General features: G+C 48.0%; 1 long non-coding RNA gene across 1 annotated transcript; it reads right to left on the minus strand.

The window, feature by feature from the left end:
* Nucleotides 1-680: 680 nt before the first annotated feature.
* LOC147005346 (uncharacterized) lies at nucleotides 681-16,096 on the minus strand. The gene is made up of 5 exons (XR_015046856.1): nucleotides 15,636-16,096; nucleotides 15,007-15,178; nucleotides 10,287-10,360; nucleotides 6,959-6,999; nucleotides 681-1,041 (listed from the first exon to the last, which is right to left on the minus strand). It is a non-coding gene; the product is annotated as an uncharacterized LOC147005346 (long non-coding RNA).
* Between the last annotated feature and the right edge of the window lie 3,615 nt (nucleotides 16,097-19,711).

Here is a 19,711-nt window from a genome sequence, read left to right on the forward strand (position 1 = left end):
AGTTAAAGATTAACATCATCCATGACAGCAAGCTTCTAGACTATGTATAATTTTGATACCAATCTCTGGGGCCATGGACATCATTGGCATAAAACTCTGTGACATAAGAGTATAAGCAACTCTGAGTCAGATATCCATGAGACCCAGATTTGGTCAACCTTTGTTGGCAGTGTCTGGGGAAAAGGAAGAGGGTATTTCATTGATAAAATTCTCCTTGTGGGAAAAGGGCTTGCACAATGTCTGCCTTCTCTTCCTGAGACCCAAATATAGAACCAACATTTAACTTTGTTAGTTTGTTTTGGAGAACCAGTGAGTTTATTGGGCTCACTTGCAGAGCACTGGTGAGGGATTCCTGATCTGAGAGTGGGTGACCCCTGAAAACAACCTCAATAAGAAAGTCTTCATCCAACATGAATGATGGCTTCCACACAGCTCTGCAAATGGAATCCTAGTCTGATAACCTCCCCTAACCTATGCTAGCACTGGAGCTAGCCCTTGAGACCAAGAGAGATTAGGGCTAAGTTACATATGCAAAGTAACACACACACACACACACATACACCCACACACATACACACACACATATACACACACACATACACACACACACACATGTCTGGGAGGAATGACTGGAACAGCCAGGGAGAGTTCAGTGACCCTCCACTCACCTTCTGTGAGGACCCAAGGGTCTGGACAGTGATGATAGTCTCTCAGAAGTAGACACAGCTCATCTCATTAAAAAGAAAAAGAAAAAAAAAAAGACTCCGTTCGTCTCAGAGAATCATGCTTTACAAAAGTAGGTCATCCATCATCTTACTCCTCAGGCATCTGCTTCTGGGGTCTACGGAATTCCAAGCAACCCGAGTTGGAAAGCACCACAGCCTTGTTTACCAGATGTTTGAGGCGATGCTGTTCCCGCCCTCCTCGTGTCAGAGCCCTTGGATGGGAGTCCGGGAGTCAACAGCACAGACATCCTCCATGCTACTAAGGGGAACAGCACTGTCCTCTCAGCTGTGAGCTCAAGGCTTTGCAAGCGAGCGCCTGGATAAGCGGTGAGAGAGAAGTATCATCACTTACACTGGGGTATGATGGAAGCACATCAAATAGTGGACAGCCTCCACCCACCCACCCCAAAGAGACATATCTGCCCAGAAACTGAAAGTGATTTGATATGGAAACAGGGGAAATGGGGTCTCTGTGAGTTGTTAAATTAAGGGATTTGAGATGGGGTATTCCTGAGTTTAGGGGAGTCCTGGGTCCTATAATATTTGTCCTTATAAAGAGAAATGCCAAGGGAATTGACAACATAGGCACATGAGAAGACATCCACATGAAGACAGAAACAAACAGTGGAGCACCGTATCTATAAGCCCACGCTGCTGTCCCTTCCTGTCTCCATGACTATGAGAGCCACCCATTATTCTAATCCATTCCATTTGTGGTGTTTTCCTAAGGTGGCCCAGGAAACCAGGATGTCAGTGAGGTGGGATTTGAACACATACGCCAACCCAAACTTGTTCTACTAACGGTAACCACATATTCAAAACCAGCTCTGTGCTTCCTAGGGCGGTCACCTCGATCTCATCATTTCTACATTCAACATTCCAAACTACACTCATTTACAAAGGGTGGGAGAGGGGGAGGGGGAGGGAAAGACAGGGAGACAGAGAGAGACAGAGGGAGGATGAGAGAGAGGGGGAGAGAGAGGACACATGAGAGAGTGTGACAGACAGAGGGAAGGAGGGAAGATGAGAGAGGGGGGAGAGAGGGAGAGAGAGGAGATGTGTGTGTGTGTGTGTGTGTGTGTGTGTGTGTGTGTGTGAGAGAGAGAGAGAGAGAGAGAGAGAGAGAGAGAGAGAGAGAGAGAGAGACTGAGAGACAGAGATGCAGACACATATCCCAAAAAAGCCTTTCTCATCCATTCTCTTAATATGATTTCTATTTCTCAAAAGCCAGAAAAGAAAGAAGGAAAAAAAAAAGACACATAAATCGCATCAGCCGCTCAAGCCAGCCAGACTGCGGGGTGAAAGAATTCAGCCTTGAAATGCAAAACCGGAGCCATTAAATCCCCCCAGCATTTGTGACAATATTTGATTAACATGAAGCCTCTCATTGCTCTCTTTGAGACAGTATGGAAAAGGCAGGGAGCCGCTCTGCCCTGCGTTTGATGCGACGGAGGAGGAGGGCTGGAGAGCCAGAGGAAACACTAAGCCAAAAAGGCTTGCTTGCTCTCATTATCCAGTTAGTTGGGAAGCCAGAAACAGTGCAGATTTCCGGGCCTCTGATGGGGATCTTCTCAAAGCTTCCCGTGCTCTGACTGGTATTTCCTTTCCTGGAATTGTCTACCCTAGCTCCACCTACTAAGCACCACCTAGCATACTCCTACACATACTTCAAGACCCAGTCTTCATGAGACCTCTTCTTTGATTTTCCCAACTCCAAGATCTCCTAAAGAGAAATTCCCAATTATCTCCTTCCCCGTATAGACACTAAGGTTTGTATGTACCCCAAACATATCCTATATGATACTTTATATTATTTGATTCTTTGAGAGTCAGTCTGTTCCTTTATACAAAGATCTCTCACCCCAAGTCCTAAGGAGTCCATTGGGGGTGGTGCTTCAAGGGAGGCTATCAACCCTAGAAATTACTCACAGTATACTTTACAAGTGTAGTATTTGGGGGCCTGGGATGCCACAGCTTTGTGAATCTCCAAAGACTTTGAAGGCTGACACACATTTGCAACCCTGTGCTTGTCACAATATTCTTCCAGCTTTGCCACCTCTGTCACTAGGGGCAGCACCTGGCCTGCAGGTAGGAAAACTCTTTTTCATCATTGCATAGAGTTTTGATGGAAATAATTCAGATATGTAGGAGCAAAAGAGACACATTTCACTCCTGAATAGAGGCTTTGAGTACAATGGGATTTATGAAACTCTCTTTGCCTGATGCTTGTGATGGACCTATGGGTCTGGGGCCAGATAAAGACGCTGGTGACCCTTGGCTGCTCTCTGGTTGTCTTATTGAGAGTTTGGGGGAGGTTTGAGAGTAGGGACATGTTGGTCATTCACTATGAAAGCATGAAGATATAAGTTCAACCCACCAAATCCTCAGTTCTTTAAAAAAAAATCTAGGTATGGCAGTCCATGTTCATAGCCCAGGATTGGGGAGTCAGAGACAGGGAGACCCCCAAAGCTGGCTGTCCAGTTGACCTGACCAAGGAAGAGACCCTGTCTCAAGTGCAGTAGGTGCTGGAGAGATAGCTGAGAGGTTAAGAGCAATTAGTGCTCTTGCAGAGGACACAAAGTGGTTCCCAGCACCCATGAGGGGCAGCTTACAACTACTATCTGTAAATCCATCTCCAGGGGATCCAATGTCTCTAGCCTTAGAGGACACCTAGTGCGTGCGCGCGCACACACACACACACACATACACACAAATAGTAAAATAATTTAATCTCTAAAAGCAACAAGGTGAGAAAAAAAATACAAGGTAAAAAGTGACAGAGGAGATATCCCAATGTCAACCTCTGGTTTCCACACACACATTCACATATGCACTCACAGACATGCATACATGCATGTACACACACATACACTCTTGTGTGCACACACACATACACACATGCATGTACACACATACACTCTTGCATGCACACACACATACACACATGCATTCACACACAGACACATGCATGCACTCACACATGCATGCACTCACACATGCACATGCATCCACACATGCATGCACATAGATATACACATGAATGTACACACACATGTACACACATGCATGTACACATATAGCACATGCATGTACTCCTGCATGCCCACACAGACACACACATGCATGAACACACAGACACATGCATACACTCACTCACACACATGCATCCACACATACACACACACACATAGATACACACATGCATGTACACACATGCACACACATGCGCACACATGCATGTACACACATACACTCTTGCATGCACACACACATACACACATGCATTCACACACAGACACATGCATGCACTCACACATGCATGCACTCACACATGCACATGCATCCACACATGCATGCACATAGATATACACATGAATGTACACACACATGTACACACATGCATGTACACATATAGCACATGCATGTACTCCTGCATGCCCACACAGACACACACATGCATGAACACACAGACACATGCATACACTCACTCACACACATGCATCCACACATACACACACACACACACACATAGATACACACATGCATGTACACACATGCACACACATGCGCACACATGTGTGTACACATATACACACATGCATATACACATGCATGCCCACACAGACACACACATGCACGCATACACAGACACATACATGCACTCACACATACACATGCATCCTCACATACATATACACATGCATGCACATAGATACACACATGCATGTACACACACATACACACACAATCCAAGGGCTTTTTGTTGCTACAATTCAACTTCACCTACCTTGACTGATACAAGATGAGCATCTCTAATTATTCTAGTTTCAAGAAGCAAATGCTCATGACAGTTGGAGCAGTCCTCCTCTCTCTGAGGCCTGATGGGTCTGTTATCGCCATCCCTGTTAATCTGGGGGGGTGAGTGACCCCCAAGTGTCCCTTCAGTCATATGTTTGCTGTTCTTGGAGGCAAACAGACTTCAAAAGTAGCTTCAGGCAGGACTTGGAGTCCAGCAGACATCTGCTTATGCCCTGGATCTCCCATCCATCCTTCTTCAGATGAGTATTTATTGAGCATCTACTGTGTGCCTAGCACTTAGCACCTGTTCAGCGTGCAATGGGACAGATGCTAAGGCTGGGTAAACACACTAGACAAGGCAACAGGAAACCGGTGTGAATGTCTTATGGCAGAACTGATGGCCCAAGGGGAACAAAGCCTGGCTGATGCTGTGTAAGGGTTTGTCCAAACCTTCAATGGAGGGACAGAGCAAAGCTAAACTCCTTGTGAGTAAAAGGGGTCTCATCATCTCTCATTGGGAACAGGATTCCAGGAAGAAGGAGGGAGAATGGGTTCGAAGGCTCCAAGGTGGTAGCTCCAGTTTACTGCGTGCTTGCCACACATCTGGCATTGGATAAGCATAGCACACTCTCTTGTTTCATTATTTCGGCTCATCATGTGTTACAGTTTGAATTTGAAGTGTCCCTTGAGCCTCCTTAATTGAATGCTCCGCCTCCAGCTGGTCATGTTATCTTGGCCCCCAAATTATGAAAACAGGAAATGAGGTCTGGGTAGAGGAAGTAGGGCAGCAGTTGGGTGTGGTTAGGGCTTTGGAGGTTGCACTGTCTCCAGGACTGTACCTCTCCTCTGCTTCCTACCCACTATGGTGTGAGCAACTCCCTTCTCTAGGTATGCCTGCATGATGCTCAGCCACGCCACCGGCTTAGAATCAACAGGACCAAAGATGTAACCCTGAACCCTCAAAACCACGCACTAAATAGATCTTTCTATTGGAAGGTTTCTCTTAGGTATTCTGGCAACAGCCATGCAAAGGTTGTTAACAAACCCCTGCCATCCTGCTGTGTAAATAAGAATTCGGAGGCATCTAGATTATAAAAGGCATGTCAAAGGGTCAAGAAGTTTGCAAAAGGACTATGGTGACCCTGAACCACCTCTTTGCGGGGGGGGGCCAGCACTTCCTGCTGAGCCCACTGCTCTGCCTGGTGAGAGCTCACTATGCCCCTCCAAACATGATCCAAGTTAGCTCCTGTCTCCCTGTTTTTCAGCAAGCCACCCACTGCTCAACTTGATGGACACAGCCAGAAATAGATGTACAAATAGTTTGGACTGTGATCCTTTTCTCTGAGGCAACGGGCATCTACTCAGATACGATTAGCTTGAATATTCTTTCGCACGTCGGGTGATGCCTATTATCCGATGTGCGATTAAGGAAGGCTGCTAATCTAAACAGCGTGAGGGCAGGCGCCCCGTTTTCCCCAGTGGCTGCTCATTAAGGCAGAGCTGCTCATTTAAGGATGACAAGCAACTGCTCGGTCTCAGCTGTCTGGAACAATCTATCAAAAAGTGAAATTTTCATGATGTTGCCCAGGAAAGAACAAAGCCAAAAAAAATCTCCTCTCTGGAGTGACAATGCTAGACTGTATTGGAATCTTCCATGTGCCTGCTATAAGTTAAGTGTTCTGTGGTCACACTCTAATTTCATCTTCCCTTGGTAGACTCTTAGGTTATGTTCAATGGTGGGACAAAGTATTGAGTCTTCCAGCCCAGGAGACATTGTCTGTGAAGATGGCACTGGGTACATGATCCAATTAAAGATGGAAGTTTGGCATTTGGAAAGGAAATGTAGAGTTTACACATCTTGTGGAGTTGGGGTAAGCATGATGGGACTAAGGGGAGCTGTGAAAGCTACAGATGCACACACACACACATGCACCCCTACACACACCCCTACAGCACACATACACACACATGTACCAACATACATACACACACCCATACATGCACACATACACACATGCACACATACACAAACACATGCATACACACACATGCACCAACACATATACACACATATGCACACATACACATATGCACACATACACACATGCACACATACACACACATGCACACATACACACATGACAAACATGCCATATGCACCAACACACATACACCTACATGCACCAACACACAACACACATATACACACATGTACGCATACATCCATGTGCACCAACACACACACACACCCCACACATATATACATAACTCTACACACAAATACACCCCCCCACACACACACATACACACACGTGCACCAACACACACACTGTGGTGTGGTGAGGACTTGGTTATTCTTAACAAAGTATAAACACAATGCAACGTAATGAATGACTGATTGGGGGGGGGACGCATATGGAAAGCAATGAACTTGCCTGGAACTCCAGGACTCTTCTGCTTTGATGGAGTGGATGACCTGGTGAGCAGAGAACAAGAACAAAGGTCAATAGGTCAGTGGGTAACATGCTTGCCCAGCAAGTATGAGGACCTGCACTTGGATCCCCAGCACCTATGTTAAAAAGCTTGGCACAGTGGGGCCAGCCTGGAGTCCTGGTGCAGCAGGGAGGTGAAGACGGACGGACCCCCGGGACTCAATAACTAGGTAGGCTTGCTGAATTGGGTGGTAGATCTGGTTTGTTGAGGGACCCTGTCTCAAAGAAATCAAATGGAGAACCATTGAGAAAGGCAACCAACATCAGCCTCTGGCCTCGACATGCATGTGCACACATGTGGACATACACATGTGTATACACCACACACACACACATAGACACACACACACACACACAAAGATCAAGGGCCGGGAAGCTGATATGATCTACTTCTCAGTACCTGGAGGACAGCCAGGAGCAGATGTGAAGACATGGAGTGATTGCACCTCTGAGGCTCAAGGCAAGAGATGTTTGAAAACCGAGCCCAGGACCCACCCATGAGGGCAAGCGAATCAAAGAGGAGAGGGTGCAGAGGTCCAAGCAGAGAGGCATGGTAGGCTGGACGTTTTCAAGGGAGGACACAGTGATTAAGAGGAGAAGGGAATCCTGGCTGAGACTGGACATAATGGGAGAGGGTTGTGGGTAGATGAAAGGAGAGAGCTGAGGTCGTGGGGAGGAGGAAGTGGAGGCTCTGATGGGGTGTGTCTCGCAGAACACATCAGGAACGTTTGCAATTCACCACGGAAGCCAAGCTCATACTCCACAGCCTGGCCTGGAAATGCCCCTGGGCTTCTTCTAGAGAAAGCAGAGAATGTCTGCTGGGCATATGTTGGACATTTGGAAGGTAAAGTGGGACGGGCTCCAGTTCAAGATGGGCCTGGGCTACACAGTGAGTTTCAGGCTGACTTCTACGACACACTAAGGGCCGTCTCAGAACAACGCAAAATGAAAATACAAAAGAAACACAGAGGGAGCCAGGTTTTGCAAAGGTCACAGTTGACACATCCCTGGATTTACACATCAACTGCCCAGCTTTCAGGCTGGATAATCCTAGGTAGACACCTCAGCCTCTCTGAACTTCAGTGTTGAAATAGAATGCAAAGCCCTCAGCTTAGTGCATTGTCTGAGGGGATCCCCTGGCCTGAAACATGTTCTCCATGTACACCCACCTTTATCTCCACACCCATTGTGTGTGTCAGGTGGTCAGTGTGGTCACAAATGAGGGACCCAGAGGGACTCCAGGGGTGCCATTGACTAGACTGAGAGAAGAATGTGTTTCAGACAGATCCACGTTCAAGATGTGACTGGGAGTCTCAGCTTCTCCTCACAAAGGCTCCAACCCGAGCACATCACAGACATGGCCGCTGCCATCCCATGGCTGACATTTTTATCAATGACTAACTGACACGGTAAAACAATGTGCAACTTCATCTCCCCTCTTGGTGACTTTGGGGTAGCTTCAGTTCTTCAGTTGTTCATCACTCCGCCAGGACTTGACAAGCAACTGAAGGGCGAGTGTATTTATCGCAGCTTGGAGGCTATAACCTTCAATGACTAGCCCATGGTGACTTGTGTACCCCAGCCCAGTTACCACCCCGCAAAGGTATCAGAGTCTCTCTCAACAGTTCTACCGATTGGGGACCAAACCAGAGCCTGCAGGGGACATTGCACCCGTGGAACCCTCACCACCATCAGGTCAGTGACCTTCCTGGCATCTCTGTCACAGTTATCTGGGAGAGTATGCTCCCTTGGGAAGCTGAAATAAAGTCTCAGTGTCTAACCACCATTGGTGAGGTCTGAGTCACACACTCCTTCAGAACCCCCTCACTGGCCAGTGACACTGAGTACATAGGTCCCAATCGATTAGATCACATGACACTCCTGGAATCCAATATTGTGTGGCTTCTTAGAGGGAGCCAATGGCTCCATGTTGAGCTTGTATACTTTTTGATGGTGGTGGTGGTGTATAAAGTTATTTCATAGACATATTTGGTTCTATTTCCATAAGATTAGTGTTCCATTCTGTCGTGAATTCCAGATAATATCCCACCCACCTCCCCACAAATAGCCCAGCTCCCTGAGGGACAAGATGCCCTGAAAGAGCTTCTGCTATGTCTGCTGAATCAGCCGGTCAGCAGGACCTCTGACCATCCCCCTGGCCTTTCCCGGGACCTTGAGATGGAAGAGAGAGAGAGAGTTGGTTTAAAATTAGAAGGGAGCAGAAGGCTCTTGAATGCCAGCCATTGGGGAGGAACTGGAGATAAGGTGGTCCTGAGACAGGAAGCATTTATTTAAGATTCCCATCACGCTGGGAAGCTGTAGCAAGGGGTGCAGCTCAGGGAAGGACAGGATGTTGCCAGGATCTGGGGCAGGGCCAAGGGCAAAGGGCACAGAAGGAACGGATGTTGGAAAGGGAACGTGAGGCCCTCCGGATTGAAGGCGAGAAGGGTTTGGAGAGGTCCGAGGCCAGGAGGGAAGGCATCTGTGGGTGTTTGGGCTCGCCCGTCCCAGAAGGGTCATGGGTTTTGTGTCGGAAGAATCCTAAGGGAAGCTGTGGAGTTGGCGGGTGGTCTACTGGGAAGGACCCTGGGTTAATGCCTCTGTGCATTCCCTCATGTCTGTCAGTGATTCTCCCAGCTCAGGGGACCCACACTGACTGTCCCTGAAGGGCACCCCAGGGTGGCTGCTCAGCCTTGCCTTTGAGCACTGCAGGAAGTGAAGGAGCACTCTAGCAGAGCAAGTAGTGTCCCTTCCTGCCTCCTGCACATGGGAGTCAGGGGCAATCGATGAAGACAAGCTCCCTTTTCCCACCAGAAGGACATTAAGAAGACTGCTTATCAGGCCCAGGTCTAACAAAGAAAGGCCAGTTGCAAAAGGAGGGACATAAATGACCAATATGTATCCCAAAAATATGTATATAATATGTATACTATGTGTATGTGTATATATGCATGCATACGCATACATATATATGATCAAAATGTAAAGAGCTCACGGCTACGCAGCTAGTGCTAGCCAGATAAAGCCATGAGCCCTGGACAAGCATACATTTATTTTGACCCTTTTGACTGTCCTAACAGGCATTATCTGCACTCCCACAAACACACACACACACACACATTTCATAACAGGCTCCAACAGACTGTCGCACCCAGTTCATTAACCCATAAGTGGTTCAGTGTGTTAGAAAGAGGGTACAAGCCTGAATCTACAGCTGATAAACTGGGCCCTGGGCACGTGACCTTGCCTCTCCAGGCCTCCGTTAACTCACCATGGAGACCAAGGATGAGTTGGAAGATGCGTCAGAAGGTTGCAAGATGACGTGACCAGCATGCTGCACACATCCTTAGGAAAAGCCGTGGGCCTTGGTTAATGTCGATTTTGAACCCCACTGTGGGAGACCAGAAGTGGGAGACCAGAGAAGGCAGCCAAGACACATTCCCCCCAACACCCTCCAGGCTCTGCTGATGGGATTGCCCAGCATCTCTCTCTGCCCAGGAAGATGGGGACCATAGGAGCAGACCCAAGATGGAGCACGGGTTCCTCACCCCCACCTCTCCATCCAACTGGAAAGATCTCGGACTCAGGGACAGAGGCTTCTAGATAATGTGTCTGTGGTTCAAAATCATGAGTCAGTTCATATCTGGCCATCTTGGTCCTGGGGACAGTTTGGGACTGTCAAATGGGACAGGCTGATATCCTCCTCGTTCTCAAGGAAATGATGGGAAGTATTTTCTTCCTCCCCTCCCTTACTTCCCTCCACCTTCTCCTCCTCCTTCTTTTTCCTCCCCTCCCCCACTTTATTCTGGAGCTGGAGATGAACCCCAGGGTCTAACATATACTGGGCAAGTTCTCTGCTTCCCACTGATCTAAACCCTAGCCCTGGTATCAGTACACTCATATTCACCACGCACACATATGCACACTCACACCACATAAACACCTCTCACACACATATACTATACCCATACATACCACACATACTCATACACCCACACCCACACACCACACACACACACCATACACACACACACACACACACACACACACACACACACATGCACTGCATACCACATACACCTCGCAAAGCCTTATAACTCACCTTTGTGATTGGCATGTCCCTCATCTCTTCTGCACATTGACTTTTGGTATCAAGCAGTTACTCCCTTCCATCTCCTTAGTGCCCAAGGAAGCACAGAGGTGGGAAGGAGCCTGGTCCTTTTAGCTATGGGGCTAAAGAGAATTCCAGTAAAACAAAGAGGGCCATCTCCTTTACTGTAGACTCTCCAGTCAAACCACTTGAGTTCAAACCCTCAGGCTATCACTTTCCAGCTGGGCTACCTAAGGAAAGTCAACTACTGTCTCTGAATAGGCTGGAAAATAGGGACCTAAGTACTCATGTGTTGCTGTTTCCAGTTATAGGCAGGACTCAATGTGTTAGCACAGGGATGAGTGTGCATGAGTGCACATGTGTGTGAGTGTGTGGTGTGCATGTGTGTGTACATGCGTGTGAGAGGTTTGTGTGTTGTGTGAGTGTTTAAGAATGTTTGCATGTGTGTGGGAGGTGTGTGGGAGGGTTATGAGTATGTGCGTTTGTGTGCGAGAGGTGTTTGTGTGATATGTGAGTATATGTACGTGTGTGTGGTGTATGTGAGTGTGTCTGTACATGTGAGTGTGTGTGTGTGTGTGTGTGTGTGTGTGTGTGTCTGTGAGAGAGAGAGAGAGAGAGAGAGAGAGAGAGAGAGAGAGAGAGAGAGGTGAACTAAGCTACCCCTCCAGCCCTCTTTTTGAGTTTTTTGCATGTGGCATGCATCTATGGATGTGTGCTTCATGTGGAGAGCTCCCATGTTTATGCACACGCTCCCATGTGCAGTTAGAGGCTGGAAGCTGATGTCTGTTGCCTTCCTCTGTCTTGCCAGCTTATGTCTTCCGGGAAATCTCTCCCAGCTGAGCCCAGAGCTCACTGAGTTGCTTAGTCTGGCTATTCAGCTTGCCCCCAAGGAGCCCCTAAGCACTGGGCTTACAGGTGAGTGCCACGCCTGCCCAGCATCACATGGGTTCTGGGCTCTGAACTCAGGTTTTCTCACTTGCATGCTTGACCCGCCAAGCCACCTCCTCAGCTCCTTATCTCTCAGTTTACATTTTCTTTTGACACAGCATCTCCTGATTTTCCCAAGATGTTTTTGACCTCACACTGTAGCCCAGGCAGGCCTTAAACATGTCATGCTCAGTCACAGCCTCCTGAAGAGCTAGGGTGACAGGCATATGACATCAGGACTAACTAGTTTTGCTCCATCAAGTGTGGCTGTAGACACCGATGGATGACCATGTCTCCATGTCCCACACTGTGAGAATACCTCCCTGGGCAATGAGCCTGGGCATAGTTTTTACCATAATCGATCCTGCCAGCTTACCCAGAGGAAGCCAGGGATGTAGACAGCCACCTGGAACTAGATGGGACCAGCTTGCAATAAGAATGTCCTTGCCTTTTCAAGTGTTCAAGCACAGGTAGCTCAGCTTCTTGGCTCTCCTACTGTGCAGAGATGTGATTCCAACTCACCACACATACCTGGACCAGCCCTATAATCTCTACTTTCCCCACCGTGCAACTTCCACTCCATACAAATCACATCAAGAACAGCAAGCAGCTACAGCTGGGAGGGAGGCGAAGCTATCTTTCATACAGGCTTGGCAATACAATCAGGGACACTTTCCGAGAACCTCATGTCTCTTATCTATTTTATTTCAGCCGAGGACATCTTAACCAACTCCCTTGGGGTTCTCTGGGGTTTAGAATAAAAGCATGGCAGTTTAGATCCCAAGTCTGAACCCTGTAGCTGTGAGGCCTTAAAAATATTCAGTGTCTATACAGCAAGCCATTCAGACCCTGCCTGGTAACAGCATCAATTCTATAGGTTGGTAGATGGACCCAGTTTACAACTGTGCCTGTCACACATGGTTGGTGAGTTTCATCGCCCTGGGAGGGGTGTGTGTGTGTGTGTGTGTGTGTGTGATGAGACAGGCCAGGTAATTGAAACATGCAGACCCAGATCCGATCTTGACCTCGGATAGGAAGGAAACCAGTGTGTACCCAATCGCCGGCACCCATTGCTGCAACTGGCACGGCCTTTGAATCATCTTTTGATCTCGTTCAAAGCCTGTCTGCTATCTCATCGGTCCATCAAAGGCCTGCAATGAAGGCCAGCAGAGACCGGCCCAAGGAGAGATGAGTCAGTGCTGAAGTCAAGGCCAGAAGCTTCCTTGAGTAGCAGCAGTCTTCTGGCTGGGGCTCATCCCCTGATCCTGCGGGGGGGGGGGGTTCTATAGTTTAGGCCAGACCCAAAATACTCTGTAAGAGACTTCCTGTCCCTGTGAACTTGTGTTCCAATCCATGCCAAACTGATGGCAGACAAGATTCGTGGCTTGCAAGAGAGGCCAGAAAAATGGATACTGTCTTTTTACGTGGGATTCCAAGTCTCAAGCCCAGGTCCCATAACTGGGGTACTTCTACATGCTGCTGGTAACTGTGTGTTAGGGGCTGTCTCAGGTGATGGCTAACTTTGTTTGCTGTCCCTATGTCATCTTGACAATGAGCCACACACCCTTGTGTCATCTCAACAGCTCTCACCAACCCTGGAGAGCCTGCTAGCATACCACACAGTCTCTAGATGTTCTCTCTTGTTCTTCCCAGCCTATTCCAAAGTCCAGAACCCTATTATCATCTGCAAAGCTCAGCATTTCTCTATGGAGAAGGCCAGACATCCCCATCCACCTGCTCAGAGTAGGACTGTGTGACATTTTCTTTGGGAACAGTCATTTTTTGTCTCCACGGGACCACCTTAAGACTTTGAGTCTAGAAACAACACAGTTGAGGCTGGCCCTTACCTGGGCTGGGCCACCCACAGCTGTGCGACTTTGCAAAAATCATATCATCTCTCTGATGTCGTGCTTCTTAATGGTTCAAAGTGGACCATCCCATCAGCACCTGGAAGATGCTAATAAAGCCTTTGCCATGCCTGCAGGAGGACCTGAGTTCAAGACCCCAAACCCATGTTTAAAAACAGACATAAAAACAAAACAAAGAACAGCAGCAGCAGCAGCATGCTTGCTACCCCAGGACTGGCTAACGCTGAGTAGCCAAAATGGTGGTTTGTAAGCTGGTAACAACCTCTGTCTCAAAAGCTAAGATTAAATGGCTTTGCATAAGGGACACTCCTGATCACTTTGTACACACACACACACACACACACACACACACACACACAGGAGAATCATCCAAACCTTGTAGGGCTGTGGAGAAGATTAGGGAAAGACTGTGGGTATATGCCCCTACTTCCTGTTGTGGACTCTCTGTAGCCTTTGCTCTGCCTGTTATTATGGTCACTGCTGCTGGAGGTGGCAAGGGTGGTCATGTGGAGATACCACCACACTCAACCAGTCCCCATCCCTTCATCAGTTGTGTAGTTGTGAAGGAGCTATTTAAGTGCTCTGAGCTCAGAAAATCTTCCTGTCACCTCCAAGATCAATCCAGTAGGAACTGTTGTATCAAACTGGCATCCGCTCCAGAGGCCCATCACCCGATCTCCATGTGTCATGTCGGGATGATATCCGTGTCTTCCATAAGCGAGACTGCTTATCGTCTGCCTCACGTGGAACAAGGGATCTCTAGAAATATTCTCCTCAAATTTTAAATGTCTGCCTGGAAGTCTACATCCAGCCCAGGTTACAACATTCTTCCATAATAAACAGACTTATATTGAAGTAAGGAAAAGAGGGAGGGAGGGAGGGAGGGAGGGAGGGAGGGAAAGAGAGAGGGAGAAAGAGACATATACAGAGAGAAACAGACAAGAGAGAAGAGGGAGAGAGAGATACAGATAGAGACAGACAAGAGAGAGAGGGAGGAAGAGAGAGGGGGAGGGGAGGGTGGGAGGGGGAGAGGAAAGGGAGAGAGAAGGGGGAATGGTAAACAGTTTGAGGCAGCTTTGGGTTACCTTGTGATGTTAACCGGGTGCTAGAGGAAGGACACAGGGGTTTGCCCAAGTTGAGGAAGGACCTTGATGAAATCCTCACATCAAAGTACATGGCTGGCTTCAAAGGTACCGCCCTGTCCCTCCTGCTCCTGTGGGTCATGGCCAGACAGTTCACCCAGGACAAAGCCACAGCCTAGGGGAAGGGGGTGGGGTCTGGGTTGGTGCCAGGCCGGCCCCTCATGGGAACCAGAAGTATATCCTTGGAGTCCAGTGCGTCATCCCCAAATCCATTGCAGTGCATTCACTGGGGGTTCCTGCCTCCAGGGTCCCCAAATCTCAGGCCTTCTGAGGGCAGATTTCAAAGCAGCAGGGCAGAGAGAAGCACAAACAAGATCTTGGTTGTCACTGATATGGGACTAACATGCTGTCTTTCCACACAGGCGGGGCTGCTCCAGCCACCTGCTCCCTGATGGAAGCCATAGGCACAGGCACCTGCCTTTACAGACATCCAGAGGCACCTTCTGCTCCCTCGTCCTCTCTCACATTCCCTCAAAGTCACACTCCTTCATGACCCATCACACTCACACGCACGCTCACACTCACACTGCCTCACCATCGCCATCCTCCTTAGGTCAGCTGTTAAGACTTACTAAGGGTGCAGGTCTGTCCACCCAGCTAACGCAGGAAACTGAAGCAGGAGGGTCTGACAGTTCAACAGCATCCTGAGGAACTTAGTACAGCTGTGTTTCCAAGCAGAAACTGGATGAAGTGCTGGGGGTATGGCTCTAGGGTAGAGCACTTGTCTAGTGCTGCTAGTACAGGAGGAAGGAGAGGAGGAAGAGGAGGAGGCAGAGGAGGAAGAGGAGGAGGAGGAGGAGAAATTACCTCTGAAACACACCTCTGTGTCACACATTAGAAAAACCACTGCAGCAACCAACAAACTCTCAGACTCAGTGTTCCTGTCAATCCGATGGGCGTAAGAACCCTTTCAGCACCCTGTAAAAATCCCCACACACCCTGGTGGATGTAACCCATTACGACTACCCTCCTTCATTCTTACACAGTGAAGGAAGACAAGAGCTGGCCATGCTGACCCCTGCCTCCCACGACCTCCTGTATACAACCTCTGGCTGTCACTGGTTCATGTCCACAGACAGACATTAAATGACCCCCCCCCCCACACACACACACACTCACACCACACCAATCCATATCCTGCTACAACACCATCCAGTGAGAAGCAGGTTGACAAGGTCACAAATATTTGAACAATCCCTGGGGTAACACAGGGCATTGACCCCAAGGTACATGTTGCCTGGGCCGAAAGTTTATCCAAGAATGACAAACGTGACAGCTTACAAAGTGTGGGGAGAGGCCCAGATAAAGGCTCCGGCACCCAGCCAGTGCTAGGGAGAGGTAGCTGGGCTGACTGCAGTCTCAGGGGAGCAAGGCTCTCTTTTCGAAAAAGTTCCTTGCATCTGGAACAAGGAAAAGCTACCAGCTCTGCAGCTGAGTCACCCTGGCTTCTAATGATCTCACCGTGTAGCTGACGGTTCTAGAGACAAAGGGGGTTCTCTGAGTAAAGGGAACCCCAAAATCATGCTGAGCCCTCCTGTGCAGTTGATCTTTCTGATTGGAGGGGTCACATGGGTACTCAATGGGTAGCCCAGAATGTCCTTGAACTTGTGATCCTCCTGCCAAGATCTGGATTACATATGTTGTGGGTAGCCCAGCCAAATGCCAAGATAATGTGTGGGCTGGGAGGTAACTTGGGTAATGACACCTCCTCAGCAAGCACCAGGGTCTGAGATCAAATTCCCAGCACCCACGTAGAAAGTCAGTCATGGCAGAGACAGGTGGATCCAAGAGCTCACTGGAAAGCTCACTGCTCAGTCTAATCAAAATGGTGAGTTCTGTTCCAATGAGAGACCCTGTCTGAAGGCAATAAGGTGAGAAATGGTACAGAAAGACCTGCCATTCTGCTCTGTCCTCTGCACAAGCATGTGCGTGTGTGCGTGCGTGTGTGTGTGTGTTTGTGTGAACCTTCATATTCACAACTAACAGTCATATAAGTAATTTACTCATATGTACTCATATGTCTAAGTGTGTATATGTGTGTTTGTGTGTGCGTGTATGTACATTATGGATGTATGCTTTTATGTGTGCACATGTGTATGTGCATGTGTACACATGGTTGTGTGTGTGATGCATGCATAGATTTGTGTGTGTGATGCATGTGTGTATGATGTATTATGCATGTGTGTATGTGCATGTGTATGTATGGTTGTGTGTGCATGTGTATATGATATATGTATGCATGTGTGTATGTGTACATGTATGTGTGCACATGTAGGTATGTATGTGTTTATCTGCTGAGTATGAATCCCAGATGCACACCATATGTTCTGCATAAAAGCAATGTCTCCTTTTGTTCTTACCACTACCATTGCTACAATGACACTCAGAGAAGAGTCTCTAATCCCCAAACTCAATCATCAGAACGGCTGCTGGGCTGATCAAAACTCTAACAGTGAAATAAATACTCCATCTGTGCCCTTGAGATCAATATCCACTCAAGTTTATGATCTTGAGCTTTCTTGACTTCTGTTCCTCAGCTCCTTAATAGTGCCTGGGACAGACAGCAGTGAGATGTTGTCAGGATCTTGTGAGGATTAACAGAGAAACTTTGTAAAAGAAGGGCCATGTTTGAGCTTGAAACACAATAAACACGCAGCACCTGTTTAGCCTAATCATTAAATCACCAGCATCACCATCCTCACCACCACCACCACCAGCATCATCATAGACTGGTCATAAACAGCAGTCCTTAGAAAGAAACAACTGAAGGGAACACAACCAGGGGAGGCAGAAATCGACACCAGGCAGAAAACTGTCCTGCTGCTCTCTTTTGTCACCGGAGTCGATTGAAACATTCTGCGACTACTTTCACTAACACCCACACAAGTGAGTAGTTACTGTGGAGAACTGTCAGCCAGCAAGGCTCCACCACTCACTCTCTGGTCCTTGAAGGGAAACCTTATCAACCCTTTATCTCAGAGATTGGAGATATCTCGGACCAGAAGGCCAGTGGATGCTTGGCTTGAATCAGCCTTGGCTTGTCACTTGGTTTGTGCGTGGATGGTTTATCCTGCTGGCAAGAACAGCGTCTGCTCCCCTCCCCATCCATCCATTTGTCCAAATTCATTCTTCCAGACTGAAATACACATTTGGATTTAGCCCTAGGTGCTGGAGTAAAGTTGTGAGCTATGGCTAAGTGCAGCCCATGTGGCCAACGTGGAGGGCCAGGTGGAATCAGGCGGTAGGGTCAGCCGGACAGCTGTGTCACACCTTGCTTTAGATGCCCTCTCAGAATACCGTTGCTGTCACACATCCCTCCTCTTCACAGTCTGGCTTGATGCTGGGAACAGCCCTACCCCACTGTCACCCATAGATAAGTCCTGGCCATTAACCAAAACAGCCCTGTGCCATAGTGTTTCCTCTGCTGTGCAGCCAGAGGAATTACTCTGATATCAGCTGAGTGGTAATCCTCTCATTGGAACACCTCCTGTGGCTCCCGTATACCCAGAGATCAGCCACAAACACTTCCTGTACTATCTGTGGCTGCTCCCAGCCCAGTCTCTGCTCCTATTCTGCAAGATGGCTACACACAGACTTTTTGCTTTCCAGTATATGAGTTACAATTCCTTCCTTTCTTCCTTTCTTCCTTCCTTCCTTTCTTCCTTCCTTCCTTCCTTGCTTGGTACCTTAATTTCCTCTTTCTTTTTTTCTTTCTCTCCTTCTTGTATCAATCAACCAAGCACCATGCAGTAGGTGTGTGTGTGTGTGTGTGTGTGTGTGTGTGTGTGTGTGTGGTCTCATAGTAAATTAAACATCATGTAGGTCTGTCTCTGTGCCTGTGTCTCTGTGTCTATGTCTGTCTCTCACACTCATCCTCCCTCCCTCACAGAGACAGAGAGATTGGGTCCTTATCTCTATCTCTCTGTCTGTCTGTCTCTGTCTCTAACTGTCTTTCTATCTCTCTCTGTTTCTCTGTCTCTCCGTGTGTGTCTACCTCTCTCTGTGTGCCTCTTTTACTGTCTCTCTGTCTCTGTGTGTTTCTTCTGCTCTCTCCCTCTCTGACTTTCTCTGTCTGTCTCTGTCTCTCTGTGTGTGTCTCCTACTGTCTCTCCCTGTGACTTTCTCTGTGTCTCTGTCTCTGTCTGTGTCTGTCTGTCTCTCTGCCTCCTCTTTCCCTCTCTGCCATCACATCCCATCTCACCCACTTCTAGACTTTGCTAAACCATCATTTTCTCAAAGACTTTTTTTCTGATAACACTTAAATCCTAAATCACTGGGGCTGAGAAGATGGTTCAGTGGGTGAAGGGCTTACCTCACAAGTTAGAACCCCAGGACCCATATATGAAACGGGAGCAGTAGAGATGACAGCTGTAACCCCAGTTCTGGGGACAGGAGACATACAGTCAGTCTAGCTGAAACTAAGTCCCAGGTTCCCTGAGAAAGCCTGTCTTAAGACAGAAGGTGGAAAGTGATTGAGGAAGACATGAATGTTGACCTGTTGGCTTCCATATGTGCATGCAGCATGTGCACAGAGAAGAAATTGCATTTACACACAGAGACACACATATACATACATATGCACACACATGCACACATTTATGCACATGTGCACATATACATATCTGCACACATACACACACATACACAC

The sequence above is a fragment of the Mus caroli genome, unplaced genomic scaffold (assembly GCF_978045245.1).
Source record: "Mus caroli unplaced genomic scaffold, Mus_caroli_1 scaffold_4, whole genome shotgun sequence".
Lineage (NCBI taxonomy): Eukaryota > Metazoa > Chordata > Mammalia > Rodentia > Muridae > Mus > Mus caroli.